The sequence below is a fragment of the Papaver somniferum genome, chromosome 7 (assembly GCF_003573695.1).
Source record: "Papaver somniferum cultivar HN1 chromosome 7, ASM357369v1, whole genome shotgun sequence".
Taxonomy (NCBI): Eukaryota; Viridiplantae; Streptophyta; class Magnoliopsida; order Ranunculales; family Papaveraceae; genus Papaver; species Papaver somniferum.
The window spans coordinates 152,801,125-152,824,961 of NC_039364.1; the positions used below are offsets into that span (position 1 = coordinate 152,801,125).

At 37.6% G+C, this 23,837-nt stretch overlaps 1 long non-coding RNA gene across 2 annotated transcripts; it reads right to left on the reverse strand.

Annotated features, from left to right (window-relative positions):
- Positions 1-21,123: 21,123 nt before the first annotated feature.
- LOC113298790 lies at positions 21,124-22,390 on the reverse strand. 2 transcript variants are annotated; one of them, XR_003334389.1, is made up of 3 exons: positions 21,992-22,390; positions 21,796-21,914; positions 21,124-21,709 (listed from the first exon to the last, which is right to left on the reverse strand). It is a non-coding gene; the product is annotated as an uncharacterized LOC113298790 (long non-coding RNA). The 2 variants fall into 2 exon arrangements; XR_003334388.1 differs by having other exon boundaries at positions 21,124-21,914.
- Between the last annotated feature and the right edge of the window lie 1,447 nt (positions 22,391-23,837).

A 23,837-nucleotide genomic window follows, 5' to 3' on the forward strand; every position in this document is an offset into this window, starting at 1 on the left:
CTCAAACTACAAATATGGCCCGGGGTAGTTAACAAGTACTACTACCTCATGCGATCACTCATTTGTGGTGGTCCAGAAAGAGAAAGTAGTTCAAAAGTTGAAGACAAATGTCAAACATGGAATAAAGAAAGATATGATCATCCACTGGCCTCCTCTCCAAATCAGAACATCGCAAGAAACATTATATAGAACTTTGCAGTGGTCAACTATGAGGTTGCAGTGGTTCTTAGTAATACTGCTCTAATAACAGCTGTTAAACCATTGCATATGTTCTACTTTTACCTTCACTCTCCTGCATATTCACATGCTCAAACAACAAAAACCAAAACAAAACTACTTTTTCCCTTTCGGTTACCAGCTAATATATATGTACGTCCATTCATGTTCTGAATTCTAAATTAGTAAAAAAGCATATCTGAGATATTAATCCAGTACTATACAGGCCGTTCAAGGTCCAGAGGAGCTGAACCATATCTGATTATGCTTCACTTTTGGAAGCTTGAATGACACACGTTACGTGAGGAGTACCTTTAGTTAGCTGCTATGTTTTGTAATTAGCTGAGGATGTCGTTAATGTTGATCCAGTTTGAAATATTCTTTTAAACCCACTTACATTGTCTTTTGTCTTGATAAATGAGAATTAGAGCAGAAAGCAAATATGTCTGCTGATGTGTGACAAATCTTGTTTGTAGATGATATAATATCTCATTAAACAAATCAGATGTTTTTACAACCAAATTTATTATGAAACAAATAGTACCACTTTGTGTTTATCAGTTTATGCTCTTGCGGAATCTAAGCATAAAGGTAAACCTTAGTTAAAAGCTATGTAACACTGATGAAATGGATAACTGCTGCCCCTGGATCAAAGAGCGAGCACACTCAAAACAGAGATACAACTAAATCTAACACCTAAGGTCCTAAACCAATGGATTTGATGGTGGACACATGGAAGAACATATTCTTTAATGATCTTTCCACCTCACTATGTTTTTCCTTTTATGTTTGTGGTTTTGCTTCGAGAGAGAAAAAGGGCTGGTGTTGTGTGATGTCTATCCACAAATAGTCCAGTCTCGAGGGAATCTCTTACTAACTTCAATGCAATATGGGTACCTTTAAAAAGCTGTATGTCCTCTTCTCCACTACTGGCCACCGCTCTCTCACTCTCTCGGATCAGTAAAGGAGAGAGCATACTTATGGGTATGTGTTGGGACATAGAATGTTCTAGAGTTTTATGTATAGTATGTCTTGTATCCTAAGCTAAGTATACGTACACGGCAAGTCTTCTTAGAGTCTGTATATATACCTGTTCTCATTGTACGCCTAAAGGTATTGAATATCATTAATAAAAACAACTCCTCTAAACCTTTTTCTGTTATACTCTTAACCTAAATATACCTAAACTCGACTTGGTATCATCCTTGTTTGATTCTCCATGGCTTCCGCATCTTCTCAAGATTCAACTGTTTCAACTATCCTTAATTCTTCTCAATCAATGATGGTTTCATCACTTTTTTCTCAACCTCATTATATCATTACTGTTAAGCTTGATGACACAAACTATTCTCTTTGGCGTGCAAGTTCTTACCATGTCTTCAAGGTTATGAACTTGATGGTTTTTTCAATGGTGAAAAACCTTGTCCCTCTGCAACCCTTCCGAACACTACAAACCCTAACCCTGATTTTGTCTCCTGGAAGAAACAAAACCGTATCTTGCTTGGCTGGATTTTCTCCTCTTTAACCCCTGCTGTGTTGAGGCATGTTCATCGCCTTACAACTTCTCGTGAAGTTTGGACTTCTCTTGAGTCCTTGTTTTCCTCTAAATATGCTGCTCATGTTCATCATCTCCAATGTGAACTTCGTGCCTTGAAGAAAGGATCACTCTCTATAAGATCTTATATTGATCGTGCTAGAGACATAGTTGATAGTCTCGCTGTTGCCGATACTACTGTTACCACTACAAAACTGCGCCATTGTATTCTTGCAGGCATGGATTCGTCATATGATCCCATTGTTACCTCTCTGACCACATCCATGGAAGCTATGATCATTGAGGACTTTATTACTTATCTTCTCACTTTTTAATTACGTCTAGAACAACAACATAGGTATTTGTCATCTCAACCTGTTGCTAATGTCGCGTCCTTTGCAAGGTTTTCAGCTTCAAACCCTAGTTCTCAACAGCGACAACAAACTAGTGGTGGTGCTAGCGGTGGTACTCGTCAATTACTCCCTTGTCAACTGTGTGATAAATCAGGACATCCTGCTCATCTTTGCTGGAAGCGGTTTGACCAGAACTTGCGACCCCAGCCACCACGTCGTCAACCATCTTCACCTTCTTTGTCTTCCTCAGCACCTCGCGCATACATAGCTCAGGCATCAGCACCGAAATCACTTTATGTGGCTCCTTGGGTTCCAGAAAGTGGTGCAACAGACCATATCACCAATGACTTATCTCGCCTGTATATGTCCTCAGAGTACAATGGTCCTGATCAAGTGAAACTGGGTAATGGCACTTCTATTCCAATATCTCATGTTGGTTCTTCGATATTAGGCACTCCAGATCGTAAGTTACATCTTAACAATCTGATTTATACTCCTCAAATTTCACACAACTTGTTGTCAGTATCTCGCCTTACAACTAATAATAATGTATTATTTGAGTTTCACCCTGATTTCTGTCTTGTGAAGGATCGATGTACGGGGAAGGTTCTACTACACGACTATAGGAAAGGAAGTCTCTGTGAACTTGATGCATCTTCAATTTCTCCAACGACGTGTGTTGGTGAACGTACCAGTCTCCATAATTGGCATTCTAGATTAGGTCATCCCATGATGGTACTGTGCGTCATGTTCTTTCTAAGTTTTCTCTTCCAGTTTCTAGTAATACTATCACTTTTTTTGCTCTTCTTGTCATGAACATAGAAGTCACAAGTTGCCTTTTTCTTCTAGTACAACTCATTATTTGAATACTTTAGATTTGATTGTTTCTGATGTCTGGGGTCCTTCTCATGTTTTGTCTAATGAGGGGTATCGCTACTACATTATTTTTATTGATGCGCATAGTCGCTTTACTTATGTTTCCTATGTCTCACAAGTTAGAAGTTTATTCCATATTTCTTATGTTCGAAAAACATGTTGAGAATATTTTTAACCGAAAATTTAAAATCTTTCAATCTGATAATGCTGCTGAGTATCGTAAACTTACTCCTTATCTTCAACAACATGGTATCTTTCATCGGTTTCCATGTCCTCATACGTCTGAACAGAATGGACTAGTTGAAAGACGTCATCGTCATATTCGTGAAACTGGTCTTACTTTGTTATCCATGGCTTCTGTTCCTTTGTCTTACTGGTATGATGCATTTTTTACAACATGTTACTTAATGAATCGTGTTCCATCTTCTGCTCTTGACAAAACGTCTCCCTATGAGGCTCTGTTTGGAACATCACCTGATTACAATGCATTCCGTGTCTTTGGATGCTTGTGTTATCCTCATCTTCGTCCATATCGATCTCATAAGATGGAACCATTATCTTCTCTTTGTGTTTTCATAGGATATAGTCCTGCGCATAAAGGATACAAATGCCTTCATATTCCCACTGGTCGTATTTATGTTAGTCGTCATGTTGTGTTCAATGAGACTGTCTTTCCTTTTTCTATGTCGTCGACATCCTCTCCGTGATCTAATGATCAGGTATTATCTCCTTCACTGAATATACTTCCCATTTCTAATGTGACGTATCCACCTGGTAATATTGTACCGCACCAATTATCTTCGAATAATATCCATGAGTCTTCGCCAACTATTATATCTCAAGTATCACCAGAACATGCTTCGGATTCAATACAACCTGTTGCTACTTCATCAACTTCTCCAGAGAATACAGCTACGGTTTCCAGTGTTTCCTTACCTACGGCTTCTACTCCAACTGATTCAGGTACACCGGATGCAACGACTCCATCTGTTTCTTCTGGTCATCCAATGATTACTCGAGCCAAATATGGAATTTATAAACCCAATTCTAAGTATGCACTGGTAGATGATGAATATAATGCGTTGATCCAAAACGGTACGTGGATTTTAGTACCTTATCATTCTTCCATGAATATTATTGGGTGCAAGTGGGTTTTTCGTATTAAACGTAAAGCATATGACACTATTGAAAGTCGCAAGGCTCGATTAGTAGCTAAAGGATACAATCAACAAGAAGGTGTTGATTATGGAGAGACTTTTAATCCGGTTGTTAAACCTTGTACTATTCGTTTTATACTTACCTTGGCACTTTCTCATAATTGGTCGATTAATCAATTTGATGTTCAGAATGCTTTCCTCCATGGTAATCTTGAAGAGGAAGTTTATATGAAACAACCCCCAGGGTAAACTGATCCTAACTTTCTTACTCATGTCTGCAAACTTCAACGTTCTCTCTACGGTTTGAAACAGGATCCACGTGCATGGTACCACAGACTCAGTACATTCTTATTACATAATGGTTTTACTACTTCCAAATGTGACTCGTCTTTATTTACTCGACGTGATGACACTGGTATTGTCTTGTTACTGGTATATGTTGACGATATTATTTTTACTGGTTCCAGTATCACAGGCATTGATGCAATACGTACTTCTTTGCGAATTGAGTTTGCCATTAAGGATCTTGGTCCACTCTCCTATTTTCTGGGTATTGAATCCACACGTACTTCTTCAGGGTTATTTCTTACACAAAGAAGATATGTTCATGATCTTCTTGTTCGAGCAAAAATGGATGGTGTAAAACCAATTCAAACTCTACTCAGTACAACTGGAGATATGTCATCTGATCGTAGTACTTTAATCACTGATGCTACAGAATATCGCAGTATTGTTGGTGCTTTACAATATCTAATATTTACTCGTCATGATTTAGCCTATGCTGTTAACAAGGTTTTTCAATTCATGCATAATCCAACTGAATATCATTGGGGGTTGGTTAAACGTATATTACGTTATTTGAAACAGACCTCTACGTTAGGGATACTTCTTAAACCAGCAAAAGATATACAATTATCATTTACTGCCTATACAGGTTCTGACTGGGCGGGTTTTTTAGATGACCGTCGCTCTACAAGTGGTTATTGCATTTTCTTGGGTGGTAATCTTATTTACTGGAGTGCTCGTAAACAAAAGATTGTATCTCGTTCAAGTACTGAAGCTGAATATCGAGGTCTTGCTATTGCTACTGCTGAGATTATGTGGATTCAATCTATTCTTTCATAATTACAAGTATCTACTAAAACTCCTCATGTCTTATGGTGTGATAATCTTGGAGCAATTTATCTTACTGTTAATCCTATTTTTTCATGCTCGAATAAAACATATAGAAATAGATTATCATTTTGTTCGTGATCAAATTGCTTCTAAACAGTTGGATATTCGATTTATCTCTTCTAAGGATCAAGTAGCAGATATCTTCACTAAACCTTTGTCTAAAGATCGGTTTAGTCTTCTGCAATTCAAGCTGACGGTTCAAGATGATCCGTTGCGCTTGAGGGAGGGTGTTGGGACATAGAATGTTCTAGAGTTTTATGTATAGTATGTATTGTTTCCTAAGCTAAGTATACGTACACGACAAGTATTCTTAGAATCTGTATATATACCTGTTCTCATTGTACGCCTAAAGGTATTGAATATCATTAATAAAAACAACTCTTCTAAACCTTATCTTGTTATACTCTTAATCTAAATATACCTAAACTCGATGTTGCTTATCACAACTTAGTATAGTGGATTAAGTGAAGAACACTGATAGTCAAGACAATTTATTATCTTCTTCCTTTAGGTCCATATCACATTTTGAAATTAGTCAAACCTTCCCAGAATTATTTGTTTTGTTATATCATGTTATGTGGTGGTCACCACAAAAAAAGTTCTTCATCTGCTCTTCGTTCCAATAATGCTACGTCTACCGGGGCTGAAATCCCGTGAGATTTCTCGGTAGACACAAATTTCAATCGGGCCCATATGCCCACCCCCTGCTAACTCTAGCGGGTCCCAGGAGCTCTCTCATACGGGATTCAGCCCTGGTAGAATCCGGCGTCAACGTGGCATCATTGTCTTCGTTCTGTCATGTTTTGTTTACAGCAAAACACTCCACCCTAAAATTCTGAATACAACACATTACAATAAGACGCGTCACATCATGTCAGCTATTTTATGTTATATGCCAGATTAATATGGCACATCCGCACAACATAGCATGCGACACAATATACATGTGGCATAACACAACATAATAATTAAATAAAATACATCATAACATGCATATAACACTGAACAACACGGTACAACATATCACATTTGATGTATTTTCATAAAAAAACTATTTATTTTTAGCTAATTTTTGGTATTTTATTTTCATTATATTAATTTATTTTATAATAATGCATATTTTTCTGGCACAGCACAAAACTCCCTCTAGCATGGAAAGATGTGGCTTGCCTGAAAATCTGGCACATAAATAACATGACATGCAATGTCCTAAGCATGTGTGACTTCACGGGCTAGATTATGCTGGGTTGGCATGTTTTTCACATCTATATACGCATGATTTTGGGTTTGAGTTGAATAGATTTAGGTTTAGAATATGTGGGTAGAAGTTTTATGTCCCTAATGAAGTCAAAAATCTTGTGAATGCCAAACATATTTTCTTTGATCTCAGAACTGAATTTTCCTAGCCCCGTCCTTAAAGGTCATACTTTATCAGGGGCTTCAACGGATTAAAACCCGGCGGATTTTGGCCAATTCGATTCCGATAAGATTAAGGTTTATCATATATCCGATAACATCCGACATAATCCAAAAATACCGATCTGATTCTGTTAGGAGAAGCTATCGGATATCGGATTTTATTCCGATAAAATCCGGTTTCTAGCAAAAAACAAAAAAACTTGAAAAAAACTGTTCAATTCAGTTCTAAAATATCTTCCTCTGTCTTCATACACATGAAAACACATTCAAAATGTTCTAAAATCCACACTATTTTACTCCTAGTTTCTCAGTCTCACAGATGAAAAGAAAGCACAAAGCCACAACCCACAAAGTCACAAGCAAATGCAAAACATGCAGCAATAAAAGAAATACAATGTCAATGGGCAATGGAAGACTGCTAGTGCTCTTTCTTCAGTATTTGCATTTAGATGATCTGGTTGTTCTGATACTCTCTTACTCGAAGAAGGTGTTGTTGAACATTGAACACTTTGTTCTTCTATTACTGGTTGTGCGGAATTTGGTTGAGTGTTGCTTGAGGTTTCAACTTGATTGGATGCTCTTTGTAACATTCTGAGATGACAGTAATTAGTAAAAAAATTACATATGGTTTGCCATAATATGTTCATAAGGTTAACAAATTCCACCACCACACCACCAAACATAAATCCTATAAAAGAATGAGAATGAGATGAACTTTCAGTACCATTCAACAAAACCAATTACAGTCAAAGCTCATAAAAAATAAAACATTAACTCATTAAGATAGTAGTACAACATCTACAACTAGTCAATCAATTCAACAAAACAAAACACGGATCATGAAATTGATTCAATTGAACATAATCGATCCAAAGAAGACTTTAGCAATCAAACATCTCAAAACCCTAAATTCATTTCAAAATGAAATCAAAAAGATGTGGGGTGGGGGTGGGGTGAGGGTGGGGGGGAATATAATGATTATCAACATCACTTAAATAAACAACTCAACATCTTCTATTCTTCTTATTATATCATCTAATAAACCCCCATCAATCGTCATCTCTATTCAAACCCAATAATCAAAATCAAAATCGAAACTCGAACTTTGTCTGTTCCTCTCTATATACTTGAACTTAATTCAGTTGTAATAAAAGAGCTAAAAGGAGAAATGGAGAATGAAATTGATTCTAAAAATTAAACACAGAAACATCCAAACATGAAAATATGCAATCAATTTTGGGGAAAAAAAACCTAATTTCGAAACATTAGATTTATTACTTACTTCTCTGAGAATCTATGACCATGAATCGATTCAATTCACAGTCAAATCTTCTCTATCGATCACTCACTCATTCTCACTCGATCCAACTGACTTTCTCGGTCTCTTTCTGTGTTGAGAGAATAAAAAAATGCTAGAGAAACTAATGAGTATCACTGTATTCTCTCGACAGATAATACTTAGGGGTGGGAAATTACTAGTACTTGGATGTCGGATATAAACCAAACGGAATCATCCTCATCCGTTTCTGATAGGGATAAAAGGTAAATTCCGGTAACTTATCCAATTTCGAAATCCGACAATTCGGATTAAATCCTATAGGATGTCGAATATTAGGGAACAGATCTCGGATTTTGGAAGTATTTTGACAGCCCTAGTTCTTATCCTAGTGGTCACTTAGAAACTTTATTCATTTTACTAAAAAAAATGGTCTCCAACCCGGGGTGTAATAAATGAATATGAAGTTAAGATGGAAACGGTTAACTCGATATCATATGGTAAAACTACGTAACCTCCTTAAAGGTGAAGATCCCGATCATCACTTTTCTTCGATATATAACAAGATTTTTTTATAATTTATTTTTTTCAATTTTTTTAAACTAATTAGATTCTTATAAATAATTCAAATATTTAGGTAAAACATATCTCCCATAGATATGATTTGTAAACTTCCTTGTAACGAGAAAAAATTAGTTACAACTTATTTTGAGGATGTCTTCAAAGAAATACTATGTAGGAACTAGGAACCAGTGTATGATTCCATTGGAGGTGCTCTGATACTCGATCTATGAATGATCACTATTGTATAATTCATATGATCTAAAAGTTTATGACAGGGAATATAATTCCTACAGCCAGTAGAGATGTTTTATTGAGCCACCAAACAGGTCATGCATTAGGTTTAAATCAATCATCGCAACTCTTGTAGTAACGGGTTTAGTTTTTTTCAGGCCACATGGATAGGAAAATATAATTCTTCACCATGGGAATACCTAAACACATACAAAAGAAGAACCGCAAAACCATGAGATGGCCGCGCAGTGATAGCATGGCCGTAACATTTTCTTAACTACTAAAAAAAATAAAAACTACAATAAAATATAGTAAAACATATTTCAGCTAACCACTAGAAACAAAAACAAAAACATAATATAATAAAACAGTATATTATACTATTAGTTTAACAACAAAGCATTTTTTTTGTTGGAGATTGTTCGGTCAAGCTCACAAGTTTTGTTATCTCAAGTTTATTGTCAATGCTATATGTATAAAACTATATCTTGGTTTCTAGATACTAAAGTCAAGTCTTGGCCTAGGATTAGAGCATAGTAGTTGAGTATCCGATATCACCGAAGATCCCTTAATATTGAAGATTGGAGAACAAACAGAGACATTTGAAGGAACTTCATCAACCTGAGGAATGTGAATACTGGCTTATCCTATTTACTCATTGTATCTATCATTATATCTTACAATAATATGCCATATGATTTTAGTTGATTTGATATTGCAAAGAAGAAATTTCGAGTTCAATCTTGTCTTGTATAAACTCCCAAAATATGATTAGAGTAATGGAACTTCATAGATCTTTTACAATCTTAGTCAAGAACAATCTATTGTTCATGAACTATTTTTATATAAATTGATCTTTGGGAAATTACCCAAGCAAATAGTTCACCAACTGTTTTAAATAGTACACGAAATATTTTGAGTAAACGTACCTAGTATGTATACCTATGGATATTGTGAATGTTTTACAATCCGAATACGAGGGTGAAAGTACACGAACTGCTTAGGGTATGTATACCTAGTATATATACCATGCCGTTTTAGACATAGTTATATAGCCTTTAGATTTTAAAAGCAAAGTACACGAACTGCGAAGGGTATGTATTCCCAGTATATACCTATTGTCTCTATTTATGACATAATTTTGTTGAACTTATTTATAAAGGAAAAAGTTGACAAACTGCCGAAGGTATGTATACTCAGTATGTTACATTATTTTTGACGGAGGCAAAAGTTCACGAATTATTAAGGATCCTTGTACTTTGGCTATATCTCTCATAAATACTCCTAAGACAACTTTATTCATAATTTTTATTTGTGTTATGCTTCATTTTGTAAAAAAGTGGCCATAAAAGGGACTCCCTCCCTACGGGCCCTTTGGGCCCTCCGGTCAGTCGTCCCAACTAGCACCTCCATTAATCCTGTTGATTTTATAGCGTTACCTTTATGTAACCGATTGAGTGATTGTTCTTGTCATTTACCAGGAACTAGACTTCAATTCAAATGTACCTCTGGTTTTAATGTGATTATTGTTTAGTCTTGAATTTTCTTAAACATCATTGTTGCTTGGACGTTTACGTACTTGCTTAGTCCTCGTGAAGTGTCGTTGTATTCAGTTCTATTACTTTCCGAACCATAGTGCATATTCTCCTGGGTAATTTCAAGACAAACTTTTCACATATTTACATGAACTTCTAACTTAGAATTTCATCTAAACTTGGAAAGTATATGTTATCTTGGATTCTAAGCAACCTTATCTTGAATTCAAATGTGTCTGTAGCGTTGAAAATCTATAAATAAAAAGACTATTGCAGGTGGATTTCTCAATTCATAGTACTCTTGTGTCCTAGTTGCAAAGCTAAATTCATCCTCTATAACCTAGGTTTCTTTACGAAATTGTATCAAGTCACACATTTGAAGACTTTGGTTAGGGATTCCCGAAGCCCGGTCAAACAATTTTTTTTTGGGTAGGAATGAGGAGCATCGTATGAAACAACGCAACACGCTAAGAAATCACGACATGTCACGCATTAAGTATGGCACATCATGCGTAATACACGACACTGTAAATCATATTTCATGTATATCTCACCAAAATATATTTTATTTTGAATCCAAAATTGTGGGGTACATAAATTAATTGGGGGATATATTGAATAAAACAAAATAGAGGAATTTTAAAGTAATTTCATACCCCTTAATCCATATATTTTTCTTAATGGCTAAATTATCCTTACCCTTGTACTTTTAATTTATTTTATTTTAAGTTTATTTTAATTGTTTTGAATCTCGTAGAATAACATATTTTTCTTAAATTTTATTTATTTAAGTCTTTTAAAATTTGATATTTTTCCTAAAAATATTCCTTCAATTTATTTATTTTCAGAGTCGGCATGGTAAAATGAAAAATACCATGCCCATTCTAAAAAATCGGCTTGGAAATGTATGAACTCCAATCCCCACGTTGTAAAAAAAACTCGGGTAAAACACAGTTAATTATGCCATCCATGTCCAAAATTTTAGCGCTGCAGTTGGCATGGTCTTTTTTTTAATGTCGACAATTATTGTCGGTATTGTTCGTGTAATGAATACAGTGCCGACTGTATATGGTCGGTATTGTTTATATAGTGAATATTGCGCCGATGTTGTTGATGAAGATCACCATAAACTTTCAGTATGGTATTCAAATAATATAAGTGCCGACGTTATACTATGATTAAGGTATTAATCGATTACACATGGCGATTGTTAATTAATTTATGTATCCCGAAATTGTAGATTTTTATTTCTGCCATGTTAACTATTCTTTATGAAAGTCAATACAATATATTTATTTTTTTACGTTGATGGTGGTTTTTCGACAAAAGTATCAATTGTAATGTCGATGTGGATGGGGAAAAACGGTTTGCTGTTTTTTTAGGGAAGTGAAAAGTCGAGCGTGTTGTCGAGACTCCTTGACCGAGCAAACTGCTGAAACTCACACAGATGCACTGCAAAGGAAGTGCTTAGATTCAAGAGATCAATCTGTAGGACTCTGGCCTAAACCAAGTCAATTGTCGTTCCAGAATCAATTCGGTCGCAAAGAGGGAGATGGGTTGATCTGTAGGAGGGAAGCTGAGAATTGTGTGGAAATAATGATGATCAAAGATTGTGGATGTGTTGAAGGTTTTTGCAATAATGATGAACTTTTGAGTTCGAATAAGTTCTGTAGATTGATGAATTCCTGAGAGTAATTGCTCGAGAAATTCTATGTCGACAATTGCTGATGATAGTCATCATTCGTTGTCCTCAATCATGGATTCAGAGACTTATTTATATTGTCAGAGTCGTGAACACCTTGATCCCTGTAAGTGTGACGGTTTCTTGAGTGAAAGAGTGAGAAAGTGGGAGATCGTGGTGAAACCAGTTCCATATTGAGCGAAGACTTGGTTGATCATTCACCCACTACTTTGATAACTCCTTCAACCGTTGACACGACTTACTCACATTTCTCGTTGTGGATGAATCCACGTGTTGTATGCCTCCAGACCAAAACCCTAATTGATATCCCCCAATTTGACGTGATTGACGTCTCACGAATCGTGAAGTTAACATGACAGACGTGTATTAATTAATCAGTTGTTGACTGATTAGATATTGAGTCTAGGTTTTGTTGAATTGGGCATGATTGACGAATGCTCAGCGATTCATGAATGTTAATATTGCTCGTCTGAGCGAATATTGTAAATTTAACGAGTTGTTGAATATTGATGAGTTACTGAATATATGTGGATTATTCGAGCAACTGAGCAAGTATTGCTCGATTCGACGAGTTATGATAAATTACTGAATATTGATAGTTGGATCAATATTCGAGCAACTGAGCAAGTATTATTCAATTCGACGAAATTATGATAAGTTACTGAATATTGATAGTTGGATCAATATTCGAGCAACTGAGCAAGTATTGCTACGAATTACTGATAAATTACTGAATATTGATAATTGGATCAATATTCGATCAATTGAGAAAGTATTGCTCAATTCGACGAATTACTGATAAATTATTGAATATTGATAGTGGATCAATATTCGAGTAACTGAGCAAGCATTGCTCAATTCGACGATTTATTTATTTATTGGTGACGTGATCCAATAAAATATTAATTAAAATATTGGTAGATTACCGAATATTATATAATTAATCCGCGTGTTGTTTGTTGGATCAACATAAATTTATTTAGTGTTTGAACTTGCTCAGAATGATGATTTGTTGAGCGTTTGTTCGAAAGCCCTAATTTTGAGCAATTGCTCATTAGTTGACGAATTGCTGAAAATAGGTCATGAGCGAAGGAGGGACTGACCACATGGGACTATGCACGTCCATGTGATGCCCAATTTCTCGAGTGAGCGTACACCAGGGTCCTAGGTTGACCGGTTGGTGAAGGAATGACGATTAAATGTTGGTTTAATCATTTATTGAAATAGTGCTCGATTGAGCATTAGGTGATAAAAACCTAATTATAAAAAAGTGAGGGACCGACCAAGGTGGCATGAGACTGACCCTTGGTGGTAATGGGACCGCTGATGGGCGTTTGCGCAAACTCTGAGTTAGTTGTGAAGATTTTGGACCCAATATGAGCGATTGCACAAATTAGGTCAAAAGTGTGAAAACGTGTGGGAGAGGATTGTTGCAAGCCTTAGAGCCGCCCTTGGTCGGTCAAGGGAGCATGCCCGTGTCTCCATAATTATCGTGTCTCAGTTATGAGAGTTTCAGCATTTTCTGATGTGCGTTTGAGCAATATTTCGGATTTTCAGAAGAGTTCGATCTTTGCCTGAAATCCTCGATTTTGCTCAAATGAGCAAGTATGCTCGTTTGATCAATATTTTGTGAATATTAAAGTAATAATATTTTAATATATTTTTCGTAAGTAGCCTAGTCGGTCGTGTGACCATGTTGACTTTTGGTTTTTCATGGTTTGCGCAATATTTGAGAAAATATGGAGAAACCATGATTTTTGCTAAAACCGGGGAGTTTCACAAGATGAGAAAAATAACAATTTATAAAGATTAGGGATTGCAAGGTGTGGGACCGGACACGGATAGGGCATGGCCGGCCGGCTATGTTGACCTTATCCTATTTTTTATTATTATTTTTCGTGAAACTACACAAAATTGGGGAAACCACAAAATATGGAGAAACCATGAGTTTTGCTCAAACAAGGAAAGTTATTGAGATGGAGGAGTCTTCATGAGTTTATGAAAACAACAAAAATAAGGAAAAATAATGGAGGAAGCATGGGACCGGCTAGGGCACGGCCGGCCGGCCGGTGGGCCTGGCCCATGGGCGCTTCTCCATTATTTAATATTATTATTTTCTCTCTCCTGTGTTGTGCGGGATTTCTCATTTGTCCATATTTTGGATGCGCGTTCGCGCATTTGGGTACTCGTTCGTGCATCATTGTCGAGTACACTTGCACTATTTAATGGGGCTTATTCAGTGGTAGTCCAGATGCCCGATTGTTGAGTATTTATTACTAATTTATGAAATTCAGTGGAGAATGATTCATGAAACTGAGTAACAAAAGTGAGTATTTTTTTTATTATCAATTCGTAGGATCAGCCGTGGATTCGACCATGAATTCGGAATAATAAAATAGGTAATACCATTCCATGGGGTCGTGGATTCGACCATGAAATGGAGTAATAAAATAAGTGGTGATATTACCATTTCATGAGACCAGCCGTGGGTTCGACCATGAAATCGGAGTAATATCTATTACCATTTCATGAGATCAGCCGTGGATTCGATCATGAAATCGGAGTAATATATTTATCTATTACCATTTCGATCATGAAATAGGAGTAATGAGATAAGATAGATTATCTTCTAGGAATTCAGTAGTGAATGTCATGATAGAATTTAATCTCTTGCATATAGTCAGTGAATCAGCGAATGTTGCCAATGTCCTGCAAACGTTATTGCTCTCAATCTTACGAAGAACCGTCTGGATCTATACACAACCTCTCTCATGTAGTCAGGGAACAGTGAGTATCACCGACGTCTTGAAGGCGTTATTGCTCTCAATCTACGGAGAACCGCCTAATTATATTATCCTACATAGAGGGCACGATGAAATGCCAGGGATCGAACTCTCAGCTAGTGGAGGCTTTTCGAAAGGCATATTCATCGTGGCTTCGTAAAATATGAATTGTCGCTTGTCTGAAAGCCGTGTCAGAAACATGCATCATGATTGTACGGTTTTGCCCTTTGTTGAAAATCCACCATCTACAATCGCTTCTTCTCAATTGCAGAAGTATGCAATAAATATGTATAGATTCCTGATCCGGCATTAGAATTATGGACTTGCACTTCAGTATTACATTCCGCAAGAGAATTTAGAATGCATATCCAATTAACGTCTACATTAATTTTGTAGTTATATGCCTGCAAAATTTCAGAGCTTCACTCGGTTGAACTCTCATTATTTTATGTATGGAAGTATAAACTATCATGTATTAATCATAACACGTTGATGATACATATTCAGAATGAGCTTCTATGTTATTCCTATCACTATTAAACGCATACCATCTAAGTGCAAAGTTGTATTAAAAATGTTTCGAGTCATAGAACTTCCATGACTAAATTCATTGAATATGTTCCAACAACAAATGATGATCGAGAAGAAGGCCAAGTTGGCTCACGCCAATACCAGACCAAGTTGGCCGGCACCAGCACTAGGCAAAGCTGCCCATCCAATATCCATGTTCGTGACAACGCCTTCATACTCGTCCATGACAGCAGCTCTATGCATGTCCGCGACACCAGGACAAGCCACAGCAGCGCAAGCCTTCCCATCCACGACAATAACTCCATATTCGTCAGCGCCACCAAAACTATACTTCTCTGTTCAAAAAGCTTCATGCTCGTCTGCGTCAACAGCTCCTACCTCTGCTCGTTCAAGTCGTTTTTTCCCGCGTCCGCACCAACACTATTTCTCACCTCTCCCAAGCTTGGACAATCTACCAAGCATGTTCGTATTTACTTCTTCGCCTTGGACAAGCTAACAAGTGTGTCTAGATATACTTCTCGACTTTGGCCAAACTTGGTCAAGCTAGAAAGTCATAGAAACGTGCTCATCCTTATTTCTCGGCTTCGGCCAAGCTTGGCCGAGCTATTTTAAGCCGCAACACTATGTCCAACTATCAATCCGGTCATGGACAAGCTATTCTGGGCCACAACACCGTGGCATGGTGGAATTGTGACTTGGCTAAAACAATAAGTAGTCCATGACTTCACTAATTCCTACGAGAAATCAAAACATGTTACATGGGGGATTTTCATAGGGTAATAGTCCGATGGTTTACAGAAACACACAACGTGGCACCACCCCATGACGAGAAATTAAAAAGTAGTGGTAACGGTTAAGAGCGGTTAAAGGAATGATGTAGTAATGGTCTAGAAGCTTCCCTAGTATATCCACGAACCTACCATTACCTCCACTATCTCCATCTCTTCATATCTTCACGACCTCTACAATCGAGCAAACAATGTGTGTCCCTTACAACTATAAATAGACTCATTCGTCTATTCAACAAAGAAAACAAGCTTACCATTATAAAGCTCTGATCTTTCATAGTTCGATAACCTCACACTTAGAAATACAATCACCATTGATTTCCTCAACTTTCTCTGTTTTTCCTCCCCTAAGATTAACCTATCTTCTCTCCTTGTAACCGAAGCAAAACGTGAACGACCAACTTCTTGGTTTAGGCTTGTTTTGTACGATTTTGATCCTCAAACCTAAAGAAAGTACTTCAATAGTACATTATATACCCTAGAACCAAATAAAAAATAATTGGCGACCACAGTGGGTGATCAACCTCTCGACTACAAATTTAATTCTTCAATTGTCTAAAAAAATTGGTGGATATTATGTTTGGATCGGTAACCAACTCCAAATCAGGTTCAACATACACTCCTAATCCCAGCAAGAACTTTGGCGTATCTCCAGAGACCGCTCCTGATCAAAACACCTCCACTGGAAATACTAACACTCCTCTCTGTACCAACGAAGATGTCTGGAATAAGGAGCAAGTAACACCAACCATCACTGATTTGATGAAGAGGCAAGAAATGTTGGCTCAAACTCAAATAGCCATGGTCATTATCCAAAAGAAGGTCCTTACATACCTTAAGACCCTGACGGGGCAGTTATCTCCAGACCAAAGTACGTGCCGAGTAGATCAAGCTAGGAGCACATCCAAAGTCGGTGGCTCTAGTACATCAAGATCTAACTCCCATAAGGATGATGAAATACATGTTATCACCGACCTTGTACTAGAGAGTAGTCAACGACAGAAAAACTTTGTCACTCTTGAAGAACTTGATAGGCTTATCTGAAACCGCTGAAAAGAAGACTCTTCTTCATTCCATCAACACAAGCCTCCTTACCCAATGGAGATCCAAAGGATCCCACTGCCAAGAGGATATTCGTCACTTCCTTTCTCACTGTATGATGGTACTATAAACGCTAGAGAACATGTCTCTTGATTCTTATAATCGTTAGGAGAATATGAGTATAGTCGGGTGTTGCGAATCAAAGAGTTCTCCAAGTCTCTCACTGGAAGAGCATACACCAGGTACAACAATATCGCTCCCATCAACATCTCCTTCTGGTCCTAGATGGTTAATATTTTATATAAAAAACATTTCTTCATCTCAGAGCAATAACACTTTCAGACTTGGGGAGAATGTTCCATAGAAACAACGAGCACCCCAATGATTATGTGAAAAGATTCATAATTCAAGCTCTCGACTGCCACGACCAGAACGTGACTGTACTACAACTGGTGGAGCTTTGCATTAACGGTATGATTCATGTTTATTGTGCTTTATTAGAAAACTTACGGTTTAAAACCTTTTCTGAGCTACACGAGGATGTGAAGTAGTCATCAAAGACGACTCCAGACTTGCTAGAATGAACAAGGCCTGCCAGGGAGGATGGTCATAGGGATACCTTGGAAATAGACGCATGGTCAATAAGAAATATTGTCTCCAACCATTCATAGGTGATGTTATCGACGAAGTGATCAAGATGAAGGCTACACCTAAATCATCTCTGCAGACTAAACGCCTTGGATTAAATCCATCTCCATCGGTAACACCAACACCGACCCAAGGATGAAACCCACCTAAAGCTTCTCGCCAGCAACAACAACAATAACCAAATACGGATCCAACATTTTCAGATTCCCCCTTTTCCATGAAGAAGGTCCTCGAACTGTTGGACGTCTGGATACAAGACGAAGTTATCAAGATGCCATTTGTGTGACACCCGCTAACTGTTGAAAAGATGTCAGACTAAAAATATTTTCTCTTTCACAGATTTGTCAATCACCCAACCAGTGAGTGCAATTGCTTGAAGCGTACCTTTAGGGAAATCAACTCAAAGGAATTACAGCTGGGGACTAAGGAATTGGAGACATAACCATGATGGAGTTGGAGACATAACCATCAAACATAACGAGAATCCTAGTTGGGTAGTTCTCACCACTGGACGCCTAAGGAATACCGAGTTTGAGACAACACTAACGGACGTGGGGACCGATGTCAACATCATCACCATCAAGACTCTGAGGTCTACGGGAATTACCAAGCATGAAGCTACGTACTCACCGACCATAATCAAGAATTCTTAAGGGAATTCAAGAGCGCTTGCGGATACATCACTCTTGAGGTAAAAATGGGTGATGCTCAGACACATGCCAAGTTTCATATTATCAAAGAAGATACAAGTTATGAAATGGTTCTGGGAAGCCTATGTATTCATAGTAATAATATAAGATCAAGTTTATCTCCTTTGCTGGTGTCAACACTTCCAAGGCTCTCCAACAAGCCAACAAATCCCAAAGACTACCTAACAGACTAATTTCATCGCATAATGGATTTGGATGTGAAGCAGTTGTTAGGAGAGGACGTGACGTCATACATCCATAGGTTTCTTGCACAATTAAGTCATATTCAACCAACCATATATCCCACGTCTCATCAAGGCTTAGGGTTTTGACACAGATATCAACCCCATAGTGACTCGGCGATGTGAAAATTTGAAGCTGATCTTTTTTAATATTTTATTAAATGAAGGGGTCTTTGCTGCTGAAAATAAAAAAACTAGTAACTCAACCATCTTGGAGATATGTCATGAACCTGAGATACCAAAACCCGACTTCTTCTAAGTCTGAGACACGGTCAATAAAACTACTGCTTATCCTGAAGAAGAGTCGTATCTGATAATTGAAACCATGTTGGGTGGTTATTACAAACTTATCAATAGAGATAAGCCAGTTGAAGTGGTCATACATGGAAAATGTCTCAAGACTCAGCTTAAGCATTCTGCCATCACCTTATTATATTTCCCTGTTTTATGCAACATTTTTAATTCCTCCAAAATGTTTGAAATATCTTGCATTCATACTTTGGATTTCAATTTATTATTAAGTATTATTTCTTTTTTCTTGAAAGAAACCTTTATCTACTCAAAATCCCAGAATAAAACCACAAAAAAAGCATATGTCTCAAAAAGAATTAAAACTTAGAAAATCTAGAGAAACTCCTTGAAGATTGGATCAGCACCATCTGAGTAAGCATTCTCTACCTTTTCAAGAGTTTTGGTTGCAAGCTTTAACTCTTGTGATAATCTTTCGACCTCAAGTAAAAAATTATCGACAGGTAAAGCTCGTTGTTTAATATATATAATTATTGACACTAGATGAATATCAATTAAGGTTTTTGAAACCTTAAAAAACGACAGGTCGTCCGACGGGCAGGGCCCGTCAATAATAGTTGTTAACGACGAACCTGGCCCGTCGAAAAAGGTCATTTCTGGCGTAGTGTAGCCTTGGTGATCTACTCCAAACTAAAAGATGCGCCTACTTCCTTCAAACACTCCTGAATTTCCCAAAGATGATGACAAAGCCACGAAACTTCAAGGTTCGATTTTTCTCTGCTTTCTCTAAGGATTCTTCTCATTTCTCGAGAACGATTTAAGATCTCGTTCCCGAGAAGATATATCATCTCTTGCATGGAGGGGAGCAAGTTATACACATCTCTCTCCAAAGAACGGTATTTGTTTGGAATGCCCATAAAAAAGTGACAAAACCTTTTCCATATTATGTCATAGGCGGATTGAAAGGTGAAACCTCCAATATGTACATATCCGCGAAGCATCCTGCTAAGCTTAAATTGAAAGGGAACACCAGTATTCGGTACTCGGTCAGTACACCACTTGGAGGGCTTTCTTCAAAAATTGCATTAAAAGGATCTTGTTCATGATTTGGAGTAGGAAAAGACAAGTCACCACCAAAAATAGAGATATTATATATATTATATATATATATATAATGAGTTAAAATATCTCAAACACAAGGAATAGAAACACAAGTCATGAAGTTCATAAAGTATTTCTATTGAAAACCTAAACATGCATTGTGTTTTGGGTCATGGCATATGGTTTGGAAAGGCTACGAGATGTTTCGCAAAAATAATGTCAGAAACGTTATTACACTGCGCCCTGGAAGAACTGGAACTGATGCTAATTGGTGAGGAATCTTGGGGTGATATATATATATATATATATATATATATACCTAATGATTTGTATGTATATCTACTACAACATACTAAAAGCGTAGGTCAGTTGGACGAGCGAGCTATAAATAGAAGCCGAAACGCTCGACTACATGATATCTAAAACCCTACAGAATTGTTCCTGAAAAGTTTTGTATTCTTGGTGTCAGGTCCTTTTCACCTATCAAATGGGCTCCATATCAAGAAATTCTTTTTTTTTTTTTGCAGAAGTTAGCCCTTCCTATTAGCTGAAAAATAAGAGGTCAACCACCTCATTCCGACTTCGAACGGGGATTCTGCGGGCGTTTTTGCGAGAAGACACAAATCTGGATTTCTCTGACGACGAAACTCGCCAAAATTATTCGTGAAATCACGTATGATACTACACATTTGGTGTTCTAAGAGTTGTAATTAGGTTATTATGATTCCAAAATAATAAGGTAAACTTACTTGGAGCAAAAACATGTTGTAGGCAGTGTTTTAAAACCCGGACCAGGCAGGCCGGTCCAATTGGTAAACAGGCGAACCAGTCCCAAACTCGGGATGGGTGAGTAGTGACACAATAATCATCCTAAAAAATCGGTGAACCATCTATATTTATAACGGTTCAAATCATATACAATCCTCACCTTTTAAAAAAATGTGTTTATTTAGGATCGAGGTAGTGACCTTCACCTTATAATAATAAGTTACCAAGACCACTGGGCGACACATTTTGATGTGAATTTATTAACTACTAATAACATAAATATAACCCACTTAGTCTACATAAATCTCAATTCAAATCATACAACAAAACTTTATCATCTAACTTAGTCAAGCCTTTAACCCAATTGACTCAGTGGTTGAAGCACCGGTTGGACCTGATTGACCCAACCCAGTAATTTTACTGGGTTAATGTCCGGTAAGGATTTAAAAACATTGGTTGTAAGGAGCGGAGGACGCTTATTAGTGCGACTCGCTGTCAAGTTCTTCATCTTCAACTCCGGATCCTTCAGTTACTTTAGTCCGGGAAAATTTCTCCTTGTCACCTTTGTCCTCTTCCTCGGTGCCTCCAACGACGATGGGGCTTTGAGACACCAAGATATTCATATCACTAGTCATCTAAGAATGATGGTTATTCCTAAGAGTCAGAATCTATCAATTTCAACAAGGTGTAAGATCCTAAAACCCAGGAATCTCCAAAAGAAGCTTTACTTATAGCATAGGGTACTGAGATTCCAAGGATAAGTGGGATGCCAAACTTAAAAGGTTGAACACTCTAGTCACTTTGAGAAGTTGCAAAAGAACCTTTGGCCCCTAGAATATGCAAAGGTACATGTTTAAACAAAGCAGGGATATACTTCATACAGAAAACAAGAATACAAATAATACAAGACACTTACCTTCTTTTAAGGATGATCTCCACTTCCAGGCATAATTACCCGTGGTCTTTTTTCTCCATACTGGGATTGGTGTCATTCGCAAAACCAAGGATGGGGCGAGACTTTTCCAGGTGCCACGACTGCAAGAAACAAGTTAAAAATATTTAGTTGCTATGAAGACAATGAAATTAAGCAAGAAATAACCTGACACTGTGACCTGCATCAAATTGGTGATCAAGTCATGCCTCGCTTCAGTAGTAATCCTCAAGTTTAGCCGAGCTGCTAATTCATCCTCAGATGGCACGCCAAAAACATCAGAAGGACTACTCGACATAAAATTCTTGAGGAGAGAAAGTTTTTTATGTCAGAAATCATCATATTCTTCTGTCACACATGCCTTTCTATCATCTTGAAGAGAAAGGAGACTTCGACCCTGAATGTTATGGGCGCCATCACTCTGTAATAAAGCGTTATCGGAAGGTGCCTTGCCACGACATCGGAGAACGGATTGATCGAAGCCCATTTGTCGGGAAGTTTTGTCGGTGTTGTAACTCTGAATCGTGAAACCAGATTTAAAAGTAAGAAGATGTCATGGGATACAACTATTCATAAAAGTGGCATAACCAGCTGTAGCAATATGTAAGGTTCCGTAGAAAAAGTCTCCGGCGAAATTACTTGTGGAATTCACAAACCCCAAGGTCTGAAGTTTACTTTCTTTTCATTATCCATTAAGCTGATAAGACAAATGGAAAAAGAGGGTTCTTTCTAGTCCAACGAAGTATTCTAGCATATTATATTCCCGCACTCGGAAAAGAAGGCCTAGCCTTTGGCCCATATTCATGAAAGTGCTCCCATATCCAAGTTTGCAAGAATATTACATGGATAAAAAAACTGCACCTTGGCATGACCATTGGAAATTCTCATGGCACGAATCAAAGTACCCAAGTAAGCATATAAAGAGTCCAGAAATAAAGTACTGAAAGGAAGAGTCTTCCCATCAGCAAGTGCAATAACAAGAAAGACAACCGAAGACTTCAATTAATCTCCAGGAGAATCTTCAAATATATCCCTCGATAGCCAAAATATGAGGAACGTGTGTATACATATATCTCACCATCAGACACGTGTATATAGAAAGATACGTGGAAAGCATGCAGGCCAAGACATCAAAATACGATGCACTACGGAACACCAAATAAACCCCAAGGAGTTACTTTATCTCATCCCTAAAAGAAGCTAAGATCAACGGTGGAGAGAAAGTTAGCTGACACGGACGTGACAGGGGCAGAAGACACTTGTCTGACACGAGCAGACATCTCAACTACCCTCATTAAACACTCTGAGCAGTATACGTGTCGATCAACCCGTAGGACGAGCGAGGATGTCTCTGCGTGATCAAGTGGCAAACGCAGACCTCTGCGTGATGGACACAAGACACTAAGAAGATAAGGTTACAACGGCCTTCAGAGATGGGTCCCACACTCTAACCCTATAAATACCCCCTCTCCACCAAGAGGAAGGGGGATCGGAAAAATCAGGAAGGGGAGGAGAGAGAGATTTCGAGTGTAAGTTAATCCTTTAGAAAATAAAATACATGTAAACCCAAAAGTCATTCGACTACTCTTGTAACCGTGAAGAACATAGTGAAACAACAAACCCCGTGGACGTAGGCCTTAGTGCTGAACCACGTAAACCTCGGTCTTGTTTATATTTCAGCACTTTATATTTGCCTAACCCCATGGATCTTTACTTGTATGTATTGTTTTCTTTGTTTTTACCTATATCTCGTGCGCAAACGCCCCGCATGGAGTTGTTAGATGAGGCTGTGATAAACCCGAAGGTTTTGAGCCAAGGAATCAACACTAAGATATCATCATCACAAATCACTCTAGATTACGATGATTGGTTGTGAGCATTCAGATGCCTTCGTGATTTGAGTGTTCACAGAACGCAACAATACATAGAGGATGATCGACAACGAGGCCGTTAATACTTGAGCTACCATTCCACCAGTAGTAAGCCAAAGCTAAATAATCCGTGCTACCGCAACGACAGGTCTTCCA